General features: G+C 43.3%; 1 protein-coding gene across 1 annotated transcript in view; it reads left to right on the top strand.

Moving 5' to 3' along the window:
* The window catches only part of HS3ST5 (heparan sulfate-glucosamine 3-sulfotransferase 5), a 355,487-nt gene that overhangs the window by 75,759 nt on the left and 264,362 nt on the right, over window positions 1–15,366 (top strand). The gene's annotated exons all lie outside the window — the stretch shown is intronic.

Below are 15,366 nucleotides of genomic sequence, written 5' to 3'. Positions count from 1 at the left end.
CTACATTAACGCTACATTACATTATTATATCTACATGTTAAGCACTACATTACAGAGTTACAGCCACTGCGGCTGTAACTCTGTAACGTAGTGTTTAACATGTAGATATACCCACAGTCACACACAGAATATAGGCATGCTGCATATAATTTTAATCAGCAGAAGCTGCTTGTGCTATCTATTCACATCTCTGTGCAAATAAGACACATTTCAAGGTAAAAGGATGCACAAAAAGATGCTTGGCGCTACCGAGTCACACTAAGCTCCCAGGTTATGTGTGGCGCGACTTGTAGCGCACGGAGAATAGAAGTATGTTGGCACAACTGTAGCTTCCATATCTAATTACATCCCCTTTCACAGTACTCCCATAACCTAATACATTATCTTTCTTTCACATCTTCCTGACATTTGGCTGACATTCCTGTGTGACTGGATCATGCAGTACACCAACAAACTTTGCATTCTGGCTGGACCAAAATGCAATATATGGCACCTATCCTTGTGTATCAATGCCTATTTCCTTATAGATTGTAAGCTTGCGAGCAGGGCCTTCCTACCTATATATCTGTTATCAAGTTATCAACAGTGATAGAGAGATCAGGTTGTTATGACATATACATATTAGAGTATTTAGGCCCCTATGTATCAAGCCGTTTTTAACATAAAATAATGTAGAAACTGCAGTTTCTGCATAATTTTATGTAGTGAACCGATGTACTAAAAGCACAATGCGAAGATTTCACAGAAATCTCTGGCAAAGTGCTAATTAGCGCTGCAGATCGCAGTCCCCATTATTATCAATGGGGACTACGATCTGACCTCTATGTACTAAACTCCAAAAAGCAAAGCTTTTTGGTGTTTAGTCCCTGTAGTTTACACCATCTTCAGATGGTGAAAACTACTGTAAGCCTATGGTGGCTCCAGGGGCAGGAGAGAGATCTTTCGATCTTTCCCCCGCAGCCCCTGGCTGGCTCTGGAAGCTGACGCTGTGCATATGTGCAGTGTCAGCTTCCCCCGGGGAAGTCTTTCACTTCTGTGATAGAGTTCTCCTAAATGCCAGGGATATACTGTAACTCGCAGGGACAGCGGTTAACGCAACCGCTGTCCCTGCAAGTTCTACTTGGTGCATAGCCGGGATATTTTTAGTAAAAATGAAAATATCCCCTGCGAGGTGGACACATAATAATCGCGGCAGTACTAACATAACAACGGTGCAGGCAGATATATTGGGCATCGGCTGTGCAGCACAGCCAAAGCAATATGTCTGGGAACGATGTCATTCACAGACATATCACTGGTACACATTAGCTGATGTACACACAATATATCGGCCATTCAATTGATGCCTATATGTCAGCCAGTATGTTCCCAGCATAAGGTTCGGCTTATCTGTAAATCCTGTAAATCAATCTATACCAATGGTGCAGATTTATCAGGGGCAAGAAACCCAATTGCTGGTGAAAACAGGTATCCTGTGAATAAATCCTTTTTTGTACTGAATGAAAGTTTTAATATATTTAATCTACTTTTTAGCTTGTTTTATTGTTAGTTGAACTGAAAGCCCAAATCAAAGGTTTTAAGGCCTGATTCAGAACCGATGTTTGCAATCTGCGTACAAGACGCAGTGCACATGCGCGTACTAGTAAATGTGATCGGGAAGTATTTGCACACTGTACACAGATGCTCCAAAAGCATGAGTGACAGGACGTTGCCGTTTGTGGGTGGTGACAGGGGGTGGTCGATGGTAACGGGGGTGTGGTGGTGCGAATGCAGGCGTGTCTGAACGCCGTTTCAGGGGCGTGCATAATTAAGATGCATCATCAGCATACACGTCACATGGCTGCTTTATACACAGCAGCACTCGCAGTGCTTGCGGTAGGGTATGGTCAGCCCCAAGTGGTGCGTATGGGTCCGATGTTACTCGAGCTTACCGATTGTTTAATACACTTCCTGGAGATGATGTATGTTACTAAGGGAAAGTGGGCGTCCTTGTGTCAGGCTGGTGGGGGTCTAATTACATACCACGATGGTACGGCAAAACATAGTGGGCATGCTAATGTCTTGCTAGCGATCGCAGGATTTGCATACTTTGTATGGGGACAGCTGCGTGCGAACGCAGCCTTGCGACCGGGTCTGAATCAGGCCCTTAGTTCCAATGCGCATTTTAGAGCCGGCAAGTTAGTTCAATCTGCAGAGACTAGTCCAGAAATTAGGTAACTTAACCTTTATCACAGGGCCCAAACTGAGCACCTCATATTTTGATATATTGTGGTGGTGATAATTTTTTTTGTGAAAAGAATACTTTATCATCTTCCCAGTATGAGTGCATAGGCCTCCATATTTGCTGCTTTTTGCCATTATACAAAATAACCACATAAGCTATCCATTATTAAAGAGTCAGAAATATCAGATTGGTTTACAAAGAGTTAAAGATTTTGAGGAAAAAAAGTGTTTCTGGTTTAAATGATCACTTTTGTTATTTTATTTACCTTGGCCCTGATTCAGAGCCGGACGCTCTGACCAGAGCGCTCGCTCTGAATCAGGGCCCACCTCCATAATTATGGAGCGTCACCACCCACAGCATATACGAGCGTGCAGGATGATGGTCGCGATGGTCTTGACCATCGCGACCATCGCCCCTGCGAGCCGAAGCCTGCGGTTGAGTTTCTCAACCGCAAGACCCGGAGTGATTTTGGCTCTATCAGAGCCAAAATCACTCCCACTGACATCACTAGTGACGTCAGTGGGGCCGGCTTCTGATGGTAGGCATTCCCTTGGGAACGCCCCCGTCTGGGAGGCACGCCCCCGGCACGCCCACCAAAGGGGGCGTGCTGTCAATCAACATCGACAGCACGCCCCCTTTGATCAGACACAACGAGCGAAGGAAAGTCCTTCGCTCGTCGCGTCTCGCGCATGCGCACGACGGAGCTCCCTCCGTTGTGCGCATGCGCAGTGCACACCATCGACCCACTTGCGAGCGGACAGCCGCTCGCGAGTGGGTCTGAATCAGGCCCTTTATTCCTAATTAAACTGTGACTTGGTGGCAGAGTTTTCTATATTTCTCCTTATCTGCATGTATTTATCTATGTTTTGCTTGAACTTACTATATGCTTTTTAACACTATAAAAACTAGGTACACTTGGACATGTTTTATTTACAAGCCCAGGAAAGATTATTCACAGTAAATATTTCCTCAGTATAATAATTAAAAGTAAATGATTAGAAGGATTAATAATAGCTGAACGTTTTGCATATCTAGTTATGTTGGAACAATACATAATAACTGTTGACAGGAATGTAAAATAAGAGTATACCTTCAGGTTTATTAACAATTACGTACTTTCAAGTAATTTTAAGTACTCCAAGGGACTGATACTGAGATGGGAGTAAAGCAACAAACAGCAAGTAACTGTGGGCCTCATTCAGAGATGGACGCTAATGCAGTTTTCATGCAGATCGAGCAATTGTTTGCCATTGCGCATGCATATGCTTTGCAGTGCGCGCGCATCGCAGGCCACGGAGACCCATCGCAGAGTGATTGACAGGAAGTGAGCGTTTGGGGTGTTAACGGGGGGTGGGGTTGTCGGCGAAACGCAGGCGTGCCTGTCTGTTTAAACACCGTTGCAGGAGCGTGTATAAATTAGCCACTGCAATTGCATACACAGCTCTGCGTGTCAGAAGAGCTCCAAAGGCTGCGGCAGGTCAGACCTGCCGCAAGGGTAAGATGGCCGCCGATGTCCATCGATGTTACCGATATTTACGTGGATATGTGTCATCACACTCATGCAAGAAGGCAGCAGTGGGCGTCTTTATGCTCGGGTGATCTTTGCTAACATTAGCATATTTTTGCTGCTGTGTTGCGTATGAAATTAATCAACGAGTTTTATCATTCACAACGAGTGATAAAACTCGCTACATATAATAAATGGTGCTCCAGCCAATCAGCTCCTGTTATCTGTTTGAAAAATGAGAGTTGGGAGCTGATTGGCTGGAGCACCATTTATCATTGCAGTGAGTTTTATCACTCGTTGTGATTGATACAATTCGTTGATAAATGAGGCCCTGAGTGTGAACAAATTCAGACATGTTAGAGCCATGTCAAAATGGTAAAACCGGTTCTCTTTGCTGAGAAGTTTAGTGTTATCTAAAGTTTGAGAATTTATTCTGAATTTTTTAACTTCAGAACAAGTTTGAGAACCACTTTGAAACAATTTAGAACATCTGTAGATACATTGGCTGTGCCATAGTGGGAGTATGTTGGACATTCCAGAAAAGTGAGAATTTTTATTTCTATTTGTAGAGCAGAGATTCGTGTTGGTCTGGCCTAATACAGCTTTAATTTTTCTAAGAATTGGGCTCTATAAAAGGAGCACACAGTCCTATCCATTTTATTAGCAGACTTTGTGAGTAATTTATAGGCAGCAAGGGAGCTGCCAATGTCAAACAAACCCATTTATATAATTATATGATGGTTTTTGCAGCTGTTAAGCCTGTTTCCCTAACACCTGTGTATGGCTTTGCACAATAATAGTGTATTTTGTATATGTTGTTGTATTGCCATAATAGATTCCATTTCAAGAAAATAACAGCTAAAACAGGATTTTATGTGTATGGCAAGGTATATGTTGAAAAGGAGTCATAAACCTTTAAGGGGTGTTGCAAGGCTTTTAACCATTGAATAATCCTGGTGTCCTGGTGTTAGCGCTAACCCACCACGTTCAAATGAATGCTGTTTGCTCTCCCTAGACACATAATATAACACATTTGCAAATGTTTGTACTGGTAAACTGATATATTTAAAAAAATAAATTGAAACATGATAGACAGTCCCCTACAGCTACATGAGTGACTGAATATACAGTACATTAGGCAAAAAATGGAAATGTTAAAATGAAGGAGATGAAACAAAATGTAATAGTATTACATGCTTGAATAGACTCCTCCAAATCATACACATTTCATTGGCAGGAAATATATTCAATGACTGTGCTAAGCATCTGCACTAAGGAAACAAGAATTGCTCTTTAATAAATCACCATAGTTATATAGGATGGTCAATTATTTGATGCACCACTTTCTTTGCTGTCCCACTTGATTCCAGGCACAAGCTCCATATTTAAACTCCAGTTTTAGTGCTGGGGTTAGTGTTTCCTGCTTCGCCTCGGTAAAGAGTCGAAGCAGGAAGCGATATAGTGGCACGTTAAATGCCACTATAATACATCTACCCCGTTTACCGAGGCGAAGCAGGAAGCACTACCGATGAGATGTATAAATATCTCATCAGCCGGAGCAGGGGAGCGATAACTCCCCACTCCGGCGCTCCCCGCTAGAGACCGCAGTGCATCAGCCTAGTGCTGATGTGCTGTATCTCAGTCCCGACCGGCTCCACTGGGCATGCACGGGATTTCGCAAGTAGCGCAAGATCCCCGCGTGCAGCCCTGGAGCCGGCAGCCGCCGCAGCAGGGCCAGCGCTTTCTCTCAGGTGGGGATAGGGCAGCACCAAGCTGATAGCGCTTCTGGGCTTCTTACATCTCCCCCCTAACCCACTGGTACAAACATACACACTCACCGGTAAAAAAAAGTCACTTTTCTAATGAATTAGTGATAAGGCCTGGTAACCTATTGAGCTGACACTTGGTAAGTGATGGGTGGTGTATAATAATAGTAAGTGGTTTAATGTCTGAGCAAAAGTAATGGAAAAGGTGCAGAGTAATGGAACTGTAAATTGATAAATGGAAAGTAGTGGTTGCATGCAAGCATAAGTAAAATAATATTCTCCGATCAATTCAGTACAAAGTCAATATCAGAAGATAGTTACAATGAAATAAGATGAGGTCATTGTTGAACACGATTTGCAATTTTATACACAATGCAATGATGAAAATGCACATGCAATAATAGGACACTAGAGAATTATGAAGACAATATCATTGCAATGTGATTAAGATACTAAAGTTAACCCTTTAAGTATGGTAGTATATCTGGTTCATGAAAAAGGTAATGAGGCAGTATAGTAGTATCACTTTAAGAATGTCTGTAGGAACTGATACCTCGTAGTGATAAAAAGAGTTTACTATTTGTTATTACCTATGGTTTTGCACACTGAATAAAATTAGACACAGCTGTTATTAACATGATGGAAAGGATAACACAAAAGAGCAAATACACACTATGGGCCACGCATGCGCTACACTCTAAAGGTCCCTACACACTACACGATATTGCTAATGATTTGGCCAATTCTGAAGCATCGGAACATCAAAACGTCAATTTCATATAGTGTGCATGCACTACATCGTATAGTGTGCGCTCCCGTGGGGTCGTCAACCACATCACCTGATCTTTTGTACATGCAGGAAGACCAGACAATGCGCTGATGATCCCATGCAGCACTATGCGGCGTAGACCGGCGTATTGGGTGGTCGTGTATGGACAGCCCGATATGTTGGCCCGTTACCGCTGGGGTCGTGGGTCGCATCACTGGATACACAGGGCCGGATTCAGCAAACAACGCAAAGGAGAGAACACACGCACTTGGCCGATGTTTTTGTACTGTGCATGCATGAACTAGCCAGTGTGATCAGGTTAGCATACACAGACTACACGCAGCGTGTACACAGACCCCTTCCAATATTGAATGACAGGAAGTGCCATTTGTGGGTGATGATGGGGGGTGGTCGGGCGAACGCTGGCGTGCCTGTGCGTTGGGATGCCGTTTTTGGAGCGTCCATAATTAAGCCAGTGTGGCAAAGGCTGCAGTGATGAGACTTTGTGCACACAGGAAGTTGCCAAGATCCTGCACGAGGTTAGGTCAACCACTATTATGCAAATGTGGTCGATGGTTCTCCATGTTACTGATGTTTACGCTATCTTGCGTACTGATCAGGCGTTGAGTAAAGGGAGATGGGCGGCTTACTATAGGGCTGGGCATCTGCATCTTGTGCTGCTGTCTCCGTGCGTATGCATTGATTAGCATATTCTCGCAGCGGATGGGTGCGTGCGTTCTCTCCTTTGCGTTCTTTGCTGAATCAGGCCCCCAGTGGTTTAGTGTGTACACAGCTTTAGTGAATGAAAGGGGAGTAATAATAAGTTCACAAACTTAATAAGGTTAATTTGAGTATCTATAAACTTGAAAAGTGTCTAGGCAATGGCAGAGACCTAGCAAGTTGCTGAAAACAATTAATTAGTCATGTAGTCCTGGCATTGACTTAGTGTTAGGAAAGATTCCTGAAGTGGCAAATAGTATGTTCAATGGTCCTGATTCAGAGATGTGCACTAATGCCATTAAAACTGCGATCCAGTACACAGCTGCTGGGCAAAAATATGCAAATATCGCAGACAAAAAGAAATGTGTTGCTTGGGAGGGGGGACCCAATAAAAAAATTTTGGCATCCCCATTTTCTGGGGAATTTCAGCCCTGGGCTGATTAGTTTAAGGGTGGTTAATGTGATGGCAGGGAGACCCCACACTTAGTGTACCACCTGCTATGGCATTATCCCCCTGGCTTGTTCAGCCTGGTGCTGGTTATTGGTAAATAGGGGGAACCCTACGCTGTTTTTTTTTAAAGGGGGGATGTTAATTAGCCAGTGCCTCCCCAGCCATTGACCTCACTGCACATCACTGCTCATTGGCACCTGGTTATGATAGATGCGACTCCTTAGGCTATGGCTACTGATCTAACTGTGTCCAAACATACTGTTGTTTAGGCATTATCCCTCATATCTCCTTCTCTTCATCCCATTCTGGTATTAAAAGCTATAAAGTCAAATTATGAGACCCGGCCCTACCCTCAGGTTAGCGCTGAGTATGGGGTTACATGTATATATGACCTTCATTGGTGTATTCCCACTTTTTGAAAGTGTCTATTTCCAAATAATTTGATGCATACTCATTCCCATATGAGAATTACCATTCCAACTAGGAATGAGTGTGCAGCAAAAATAAAATAGAGAGAGATAATGAGAGAGAGAGAGAATGAGAGAGAGAGAATGAGATAGAGAGAATGAAAGAGAGAGAGAATGAGAGAGAGAGAATGAGAGAGAGGGAGAGAGAGAGAATGAGAGAGAGAGAATGAGAGAGAATGAAAGAGGGAGAGAATGAGAGAGAATGAGAGAGAGAGAGAGAGAGAGAGAGAGAGAGAGAGAGAGAGAGAGAGAGAGAGAGAGAATGAGAGAAAGAAATACATTTTTTCTTCTATATTTGGAGATTTTCACTCGGAATAACTGTTTCCATATAAATTGTATTGTTCTTACAAATCCCCCACCACCAAATTTTTCTACAGTATGTCAAAAACTAAATCTATTTATTTATGTGTGTGTAGTACAAACCTTATACCACATGCTTCCCCATACAAACTTCTCAATGGTGCCAAGGTTGGTGTTAGATGTCACAAAACAGCATTGCACTGCTGGTGTTTTTTGCAGTCATGTAAATTACATTTTATAGTCTAGAAAAACTGAAGCCAAGTGCTGAGTTTTGAGGTGAAAATGATGATGAACTTATTTCATATACTGCCAAAATATGATTTGGTACAATGTTCTCCTTCTCTGACCGTGAGTATGGTTTGCCAGGTGCGGGCATTAATTTACATACTGAGAAAAATATATGTCTAACTGCAACTTCATAATTCCTGTCTGTTTTATGGTAGAAAACATCACATGCAACTGAGATAACACAGAAAATACTGTAACTTAATGGCTATCCAAAGAACGTAATCAAGAGGGTCACCTGCAGTAAATGTTGTACGACAGGAGAAAATAAGTGGTTGGAGCTAGTGATTGCTCTGGTGAGCATTTTAATTAAAATGCATTTAAAGCATTTAAAGAAAAATCTAATTTTCCCTGACCCTAATTTTTTTTAAAAAAATTCTCATTTGAGTTGATTTGCTTAAATGCACTTGGTCCAAGCCCCATCCTAGTTGTACTGTACACTATACATTTCTGAATCCCGTACATCACCTAAGTAATCTCCAGCAATTTTGGCTATCTAGCAAAGTAACAAACTTTCTTAAATACATTTATTCTCAATGTATTCACATGGCTGAATAATATTTGTGTTATTATTTTTCATTTCTTTGTACTCCTTGGCTCCCCATGCCAACAACAGTCTCCCATATGTTTTCTACACCACATGCTCTTATGGACAGTTTGTGTAGACATATGTCTACACCATAGGATAGTTTGCACTTCAATACTACCAGAATATAGATTGGATATATATTATAATATACAAAAAGATAAAAAAATTTCTTACAAAATAAATATGAATAAATTATTCATCTTCATGATGTGATGATCTATACAATATTCTTATTAAGAAATGACAAATTTGAATGGTTTACATCAGAATGTCTTCCTAACACAATACTTTTCCCTGCTCTCTGACGAAAAATAGAAGCTTTCATGTCTATGGCTTCTATCCAGCCATTATGCTTTGCTTTCAGCTATTCAATGCCAGCTCCACTGTTGAGAGCTGTTTTGAACAAGTATCAAATCCTAAACTGCTGCTCCTAAGCAAGGTACTCCTAATTCCAGCATAGCAGATGCTTGTGCCTTTTAGGCAATTGTAATGATGGGATTGTTTTAAAGTCAGATTATACCACATGAAAAGATGAATTCCCCTGAAGTAATCCTGCCGACAGCATTTCAAGTATATTTGGGACTCAATGTAAAATGACATAAAAATTGTTTTCAGATTACATTTTCATTCCCCATATTTACAGAAAACTCTCCTAAGCATAGAGATCACTCTGAGTGTTGTGCTCTCCAGTCTGACACTGCACTTTGCCAAACAATGGTAAGGTGTACTCATTTTATAATGGGAGCTTTTAAATTCTATGTTATAGAAGGAAAATAGATGCTGTAACTTTCCACAGAATTTCAAATGGTTTCCCAAACTGGATCTGACATTTCCAAATGTGTTTGTTAAGTTATTGTCACATTTAGAAGTTACATAAAAAAAATAGACAATTCAGTCTTACTCTTTTAGGCCTGAGAAATAATGCTAAATGCAAATGATAAAATAGTACTAAATTAGGCAGTCATATAGCATTTATAAAGATCAAAAGATATTGTGTACCACAAGCTTTTAAATGTAATATATAGGTATAGCATACTTCCCTACTGTACCGATTTAGAGCAACAGTTAGTATGTTTATTCCGAACATCTGGGAATGGTGCAAGGTATGCCTCGTATTGTGCTGCTCTGTGCCTCATGCTTCTGACACTGGTGCGTGCATCAGTGCAAGGGTGTTTTTAGGGTCGGGAAAGGGGATGGGAATGGCTATGTGCTCCTGAGATCATAACCATGGGCCTGATTCAGCAAGGATTGCAACTGCTAATACGCAGGCAATCGGCTGATTGAGTACTGCGCATGCCTATGCAGAGCCGTAACTAGACATTTTGGTGCCCTGTGTGAGAAGGAGCACCGGTGCCCCCCCAAAAGCTGACTACCTATGCAGATACACTGACTGTGCCCTTTAGGAGGAGCTGGCAATACCAATGGACTGGGACCTGCTGCTGGATGCTGGAAACCGCAGATGAAACTGTCAGTCACAGGGGCCTGCAGTTGGTGCTGGCTGCCGTCAGACCTGGCTGTCACTGTGACCGGACCTGCAGGTACTAGACACGTGCCACCATCACCACCTACTGAGCAGTGCCCACCTGGCCCACCCAACAGCTCCTCACCCAGGGAACTGTGGGAGGAGAGACGTCATGACACAATGGTGTTTCTCCAGGGCCAGATTAGACCTTTGAGGGGCTCGGGGCACTTAAGACAGGGGGGCCCTCTCCCTCTTGTCAGCAATGTCCCCCTGGCTGTGCGCGCCTCCTCCTCCCACACCTCCATGAGGCAGTTCATACCTGCACTCCTGCAGCTGAGGGCAGACTCCGGAGCCTCCTCTCGGGCAGTGTGGGGACTGATTCTGCTCATCTCCAGCCTCTGCAACATGTAGTAGCTCTCCCAGCAGCAGTGCGGCAATTGTTGCCGCACTGCAGGTGGGAGTGCTGTTGCTGGCAGCGTAGGCTGGAGATGAGCAGAATCGTCCCCGGACAGCAGCACCACAGCTGGCTTGAAGCTAGGGCAGGCAACAGAAATCGTGGGGTCCACCACACCCATTTTTCTTGCCCCCACCCCATCTCTCTCCACTTAGTACAAGCCAGTCTTTACTTGCCTCTGCAATGGGGAACCTCTAATGAAATGGATCCTCCCTGGACAGATGATAGCTTCATACGGTATTCACTGTTCATATAGGCAATTGCATAGCCTGGAAGATGTCTGTTTAAGTAGGAATATAACCAATGTCATTATCATACAACCTATCTCTCCACTGCCTCAGTTCCCCCTGTGTCTCTGCAAAGCCTCAGACTGTAACAGAAGCCACAGCCCCCCTTCCAATTTCCCAGCAGTAGTAGCAACAGCCACCTCGCCCCCTCAGGTTTCTAGAGGAGCACGAGCCACAAAAACTTCAGTGTCTTTGCAGTACCCCCCCTCCCACGTCTCACTGAAGGAGCAGCCACAGCCCCCACCCCCTGTCTCTCTGCAGGAGTAGCCACAGCCTACATGTGTCTCTCCATAACCCCATCCTCTGCTTGCTCCTCCTCAAAGCGACAGCAGGACAGGCTCCTCACTCTGACAGCAGGGCAGGCTCCTCACTCCGACAGCAGGGCAGGCTCCTCACTCATGACTCGGCTGATCTTCACTAAACAGTGCGTGGACGTCATGATGTCACGTGCACTGCCTTGAGAAAAGAAAAAACTTTATTGAGCTGGCCAGGAGATGCCAGACCAGTGAAGGGACTTAACAGCAGCGGCTCAGGTCTTACAATCACCGACCAACATACACGGGTGACAGAGTGACAGTGGACCATTGTGTAGATCTGTTGCTGGACCTTGTCATCGCGGCTCTGTCCAGGGGTATCAGGACTACTCGCCCCCCCAGCCCCCTGTAATCCAGCTATGTGAGCGTCTCTCCCACTACACTATGCGGGACTTGTCAGGACAGGACTCGGAGGCGGAGTGACTGTGACATACAGGGAGAAGCTGCCGGCTGCTGCTGATGCTGTGTAGAGCACTGCGGCGGAGAGAATGAGGTGGGCGGCCGGTTCCGCCCTGACGGCTGTTGCGCTCTGTGCGGTGGCACCGGCTGCACCACCCTAGTTATGGCCCTGTGCGTATGCATCGCAGTGCACGAACCGGCCACTATGCTCAGGACTGTGATTGCAGTGACTATGCAGACCCATCATAGAGTGATTGACAGGGAGTGTCATTTGTGGGTGGTGATGGAGGGGTGAATGGCGAAATGCCAATGTGTTTGAACACCGTTGCATGGGCATGCATAAATTATCCACTGTGATGCCTTACACAGCTTGAGTACTCATAGCGTGTGACAAGGTTAGCAGTTTTTGAGTAAGGGTCAGAACTTAACTAAAGTGGGCGTCCTTATGTTTTGCTGCGGCGGCATAGTGATCGCAATGGATTAGCATACTATTGCAGTGAATCTGCGTGCATAATCGCTATTGCAATTGCAGTTGCGATCCATAATGAATCAGGCCCCATGTCCACTGTTGCCCCCTATATACCTAAAATGTAGAAATATTTATACTAGCGCACTTAAGACTGCCTTATGACAACTGTATCTAGAAAAATGTGTAAGCAATCATGCAGGCGCTATTATAATACATTCCTAAATTCCAGTATGGAGTCCAGTCAGAAGTGTGGGTCTTCATGTAACGTCCTCCTGATAGTACTTCATTACAGTGTATTATCCTTGCAAAGTTTCCATGAAGACATATGTTTTCTAAGGCATGGTTGTGAAGGGATGGTTTTCAATCCACCGCCACCAAAATCATTTTTAGAATCTCCTCCAGGTGTTTGTACTTGATAATACAACGGGCACATCAAAAAGTGCAAAATCCACAATTTCTGTCTTCCACGTCGGTCCCTTTAGTAATGTGCTTACGAACCATAAGGTCAAACATCACATCTCATGAAGTCATATGTCAGCAGTATATAAGTCATCACCAATATGAAACAGAGTCAGATATTATGAGAGCATCTCAAGAAAAATACATCAGCCATAGTTAATCAAACTCAGGCACCCGCAATCTGCACTGCTCACGTGTCCTCTGGTAGGTTTTCAAGTAACAGCTCCCTCCACCAATGTGTTTCAACATCCCCAGAGGTCATCTTGAAAGAGACCTACTCAGGGTACATTGGGAAACTTACTTATTAAGTCTAAGAAGTCCACACTGGCTGTTATCTGGCTGACCACTAGGTAGATCTTATATAAAATAAATGCATACAACAAAGATAAATAATGCTGAAAGTATGACAACCTCCACAGCAAGTACATTCACCTTCAAAGTTAAGGAGACTTCATCAGTAAGAAAATATTTATTATTGAGAACATAATTACAGTCATCTAGTATGAATACATTGTGCTGTCAAGAAATTGCACAATGAAGGATGTGCCCTTTTGGTATTTTTGTTAGACCTTTTATCACACTAGACAAGTTCAATTACTTTATCAAATGACTCCAAGCAAATTAACTTTCACTTTTCTGTTTAAAATCAGTCTGGCTTTAAACTAAAAGAACAACACATTTATTACACAAGTAAAAATATCCAACTATGAACATATTTTCCTTATTTTTACAGCTCAGAAACATTTTTAAGGAGATAAACAATTAGAATGTAAAACATAAAAAGACCTTTACAGAAACTTTATTATTTCAAATGTTTCACTAAAAGGTTTCATAGTAATTTGCTATGAGGGGTGCAGCTTATTAAGGAGTGCCTGCAAGACATTTTGTGGAATTATGAACAATAATGTTCTTCAGTACAAGACTGGCATAGCACACATAAACATTTTACCGTGCCATATGAGTCAGTTTCATCTCATTTCAATTCAAACACAAGTGACTTAGGGCCTCATTCAGAGATGTGCGCAAACCCGATGGTTAGTGGACATCTCAGATGGTGTGAGATCTGCACATGGTAGGTGTCACACTGTCCTGTGCAGATCTTGTTCAGCAAGATCGGGCGCTGTGCCCCCAAGCTGCTGCATGATTGCCATACTGCAGCCGTTTAGAGGCGTGGATGGGGCAGCGACAGACAGCGTTCTCAAAAATGGTGGTGTCGGACCTGTTTATGAGGCATTCTGAGGCCAGTGTCTGCATTTTTCCAATGCATCTTCACTGGCCCAGACAGCGTGAAAACATGGGCTATCCTGAGTAACCTGAAGGTTTCTCAGATGGTTGATGTTTGCGCAGCTGAACCGATACTGCATCTTTGGACACAGCTGGGGATCAGAGAAGCTGGCAGGAAGTGTCTATTTACACAAGATGCCTCATGTATAATTAGCATAATTTTGTACACATAATTTTGCGCTGCTTACAAAGAATCCATCTCTGAATCAGGTCCTTAGTGCATAATTCTGTAAACGTCTATGATCGCTATCCCATGTACAATGATCTGGTTTCAAGTTTCAACCAATTTCTGTAAACATTACACCTAACTAGATATTTATTTTTCTGCATATTAATACAAAAGTAGAATGGTGGGAGCACAGTTATACTTCTATACAGTGTAGAGTTAAGCCGGATGCACACTAGACGATGTCTAGTGGCCCGAACTCGGCAGCGACAGGACCCAGCGGGGGAGCCGGCATCAGCAAGTGCATACACACTTGCCAGGTCGGCAGCAATGGAGTGACGGTAGGAGCCATGCTGCATTCGGGAAATGGCCCTTTCTAACGACATCTCCCTTCGGACCTGTATGTAGGTCATCGTGCGGGAGTGCACATTGTCGGCGACATAGTGGGTACACACTAGACGATGTGCCCGATATGTCGCTCTGATCCGCCAGATTGGACGGCATATCGTCTAGTGTTTACCCTGCATTACACTTTATTTTCTGTATGCTACTATAACACAAGATTTTAGGAAACACTGCTGGCTACTACATATACAGTAACCCAGTAGTTAACCAAACTTTCTTGAATCAATGTTTCCTAGCGTTTCAGCTTTTTTTTTTTACCCCTACTCCCAAAGTTTGTTATTGTGAGATTCAGCAAAAATTATTAAATGAAGTAAATTGTGCCTAACTGGTACAATTACGTGGTGGTGGATAGGGATGTGCTTCTGTTTGTTCACATATTTTATCATAGGCAAAACCAGTGCCAGTGGCTGTAAATCACATTTACCATTAATATTTTGATTTGGTACTGGACAACCAACATGTGGCACCCCACTCATATAACCATTTTATTTAACATCCCCGCAAAAAAAAAAAAAAATGCATTCAAGAAATCATCTATAACAGTGCTGTGTTATTTACCATTTTGACTAGCCTTATTCAGGATCACTTG

This window comes from Taudactylus pleione, unplaced genomic scaffold (genome assembly GCF_031769625.1).
Source record: "Taudactylus pleione unplaced genomic scaffold, aTauple2 ptg000046l, whole genome shotgun sequence".
NCBI classification, from domain to species: domain Eukaryota; kingdom Metazoa; phylum Chordata; class Amphibia; order Anura; family Myobatrachidae; genus Taudactylus; species Taudactylus pleione.
This window is presented reverse-complemented; position numbering and strand designations above follow the sequence as displayed.